Raw genomic sequence first — 3,712 nt, 5'->3', positions numbered from 1 at the left:
GAGACTTCTCACATTCTCCCATTTATTTGATCATCTGACCAGAGGAAAGTATGGTTAATTTCTGCATAGTGACATTTCAATTGATGAAGATTATAATTGGAGCTGAAAAATTCCTATCACCTGGTAATATCATAGTAGATGTAATGCAATACTTTACTCAACTATGTGGTGATGCTGATTTTAACAATCCCACTGCACTGCCAGTCATATAACAGTATAATAAATACAATTATGTATAGTTCATACTCTTTATTATAAATGACTCTAAGCCTATTACAGTAGTATATTTTTAATGTATTCCCACTGATAAAAAAAGTTTACTATAAAATAGTATGTTATGCTGTATTGGCAGTATCCTCATACTTATTTGATCACATTTCTTATTTTTTTTTTTGACAGGCAGAGTTAGACAATGAGAGAGACAGAGAGAAAGGTCTTCCTTTTCCGTTGGTTCACCCCCCAAATGGCCACCACAGCCGGCGCGCTGCACCATTCCGAAGCCAGGAGCCAGGTGCCTCCTCCTGGTCTCCCATGGGGTGCAGGGCCCAAGCACCTGGGCCATCCTCCGCTGCACTCCCGGGCCACAGCAGAGAGCTGGACTCGAAGAACAACCGGGAAAGAATCCGGCGCCCGGACCAGGACTAGAACCTGGAGTGCCAGCGCAGCAGGTGGCGGATTAGCCAAGTGAGCCGCGGTGCCAGTTGGTCTCACATTGTTTTGTTCATAATAGCTCTAGGATATATATTTTATATATAAGAAATATATCTCTTTTTTAAAAAGATTTATTTGAAAGAGTTATACAGAGAGAGAAGGAGAGGCAGAAAGAGAGATCTTCCATCCTCTGGTTCACTCCCTAATTGGCTGCAACAGCCAGAGCTGTGTCGATCTGAGGCCAAGAGCCAGGAGATTCCTCTGGGTCTCCCACGTGGGTACAGGGGCCCAAGGACTTGGGCCATCTTCTGCTTTCCCAGGCCATAACAGAGAGCTGGATCGGAAGTGGAGCAGCCAGGTCTCGAACCGGTGCCCGTAAGGGATGCCGGCACTGCAGGCGGTGCAGTGTGAACCATGCAGGTGCAGGGGCCCAAGAACTTGGGCCATCCTCCACTGCCTTCCTGGGCCAGGGCAGAGAGCTGGACTGGAAGAGGAGTAACCGGGACTAGAACCAGCACCCATATGGGGTGCCGGCACTGCAGGCAGAGGATTAACCTAGTGAGCCACGGTGCCAGCCCTGCAAATATGGATCCTTAATAAAAAAAACATTGACCACTAAGGCTTGGGAAAGATTTTCTGGTTGGTAATACTCTATGTGTATCATCATGAATGGATACTTGGAGAAGACTGTGTACTAATGAGCTGTAAGAAGAAAATGGAGGCCTCAGGTTTGGAATCATTCTGGACCATGTGCTTCCTGCCTTGGCTAATTTTAACCAAATCCTTTCTTTGTAGTCAACTGTAGCTATGGGTAGAATGGCTTCCAGTGATTATGGTGAATTATAAAAACTGAAGGTGGTTCTGAGACCCCACTAAAACCTGAAGCTTGTGTCAGAAGTAACTTCATAATTTGTTCTGAACTCCCTATAATAGTAAAATGTAATTGGCAAAGGAGTTGGAAGCAGAAAACCAAGTTCAAGGGTGAGCCCTGTGATGTACCAGCTGTGTGAATTGGGGTACATTATTTGCTCTCTTTATGCCTCAGTGTTCTCATCTGTGAAATGAAAATATGTGCCAGAGGACTACTACAAAAATTAAGATAATGATTATGGAATGTTTAAAATTATGAAGCCTTATATAAACATTAGATATACAAAGATTTCCTTGTTGCCTCTGAAATGATTCAATGTGGAACCATGCACCCTAGATGCCTATTTTGCCATGTCATCAAAACTGTTTTTCTCTAACCAGACTGATTTCAAATTATTGGTGTTACTGGCCATATCTGTAATCTCATATCTTACTTCAAATTCATAATGTACTTAGAATGAAGGAATACTAATCATGTACTATAATGATAGCACATAAAGCCATGGATATGATGAAATGAATAATTGAGTAAAATTGAGTATTCAGATTATAGGCATTAGAGAGCAACCATAAAGCTGCAAATAATATCTTCAATTTGTGAGTTCTCACTAGATTTTAATTCTTTTCAAACATTTTGCTCTGTCCTAGTAATTTTCTGAAATTACCAGAATATTTAATGTTACCTTATTTTGTAGCAACCTGGAGCTGAAAAAGAGTATATAGCCCAAATTTTCATTTATTCATTTAACAAATAGTTATTGCAAGTAGTTATTTGACAATAACTATCTGTTAAACAATGCACTATTATAGATGTGTTATTTAACAGTCGTAAACATACAAAATTCTTGCTCACTGAAGCTTAAATTTTAGGGACTCTGGCTTGTAAGATTTCCATGTAGCTAAATATCATAAAAATATCTGAGATAGGACTTGAATGTGGCTTTTCTGAAAATTGAATTTAGTCCATTTTCTTTCCTATCACTGTTTTAATGTACAATTAAAATGGAGTTGGTCTCTCATATGTTAACCAGACCATGTATTTCAATTGTAGTTTAACTCATGAAATCTAAGAATCTTTTTGTAAGATTTCTGACAAGAACCCAAAAAGGGAAATAAAGAATGGATATCCATAATCATACTAGACAGAAAATTTATAAATATAGCTTTTAAAATTGGGGGAAATACCTCTTGAATTGTTTATAGTGGCAAATTAGTAGAAACATATACAAACTTTTAGATGAATAACATTGGTCAGAAAAAAAGGAGACAGAAGAAATAAATCTGGAGTGATTGTTCTATTAGAGCTAGGTTAGGAACCTAGGAATTTGCTGTAATAAATCATTAATAGTCATCACATGGCATCAGATGAGACTGGGGATAGAGGTAATTAAGAAAATGATGGACTCTGAGATCAATGGCATTAGCCAAATTGTATGTATTCATAAATTATATTTGTCTCCTTCTAAAAGAGATTTGGTGACTTTTTAATAGAAAGCTTTTATTTAATAAATATTAATTTCATAAGTACAACTTTTGGATTATAGCAGTTCTCCCACATCCACCCTCAAACCATCCCACCTCCTACTCCCTCTCCCATCCCATTCTTCATTAAGATTCATTTTAATTATCTTTATATACAGAAGATCAACTGTATACTAAGTAAAGATTTAAATAGTTTGCACACAGACACACAAAGTATAAAGTACTATTTGAAGACTAGTTTTACTGTTAATTCTCATAGTATAACACCTTAAGGACAGATGTCCTACATGGGGAGTAAGTGCACAGTGACTCCTGTTGTTGGTTTAACAATTAAGACTCTTATGTATGATGTCAGTAATCACCTAATGCTCTTATGAGTTGCCAAGGCTATGGAGGCCTCTTGAGTCCACAAACTCCAACATTATTTGGACAGGGCCATAATCAAAGTGGAGGTTTTCTCCTCCCTTCAGAGAAGGGTACCTCCTTCTTTGATGGCCCCTTCTTTCCGCCAGAATCTCACTCCCAGAAATCTTTCATTTAGGTCATTTTTTGCCACAGTGTCTTGGCTTTCCATGCCTGAAATGCTCTCATGGGCTTTTTAGCCAGATCCGAATGCCTTAATGGCTGATTCTGAGGCCAGAGTGCTGTTTAGGACATCTGCCATTCTATGAGTCTGCTGTGTGGACTGCTTCCCATGTTGGATCATTCT

This window comes from Oryctolagus cuniculus, chromosome X (assembly GCF_964237555.1).
Source record: "Oryctolagus cuniculus chromosome X, mOryCun1.1, whole genome shotgun sequence".
NCBI classification, from domain to species: Eukaryota; Metazoa; Chordata; class Mammalia; order Lagomorpha; family Leporidae; genus Oryctolagus; species Oryctolagus cuniculus.
This window is presented reverse-complemented; position numbering follows the sequence as displayed.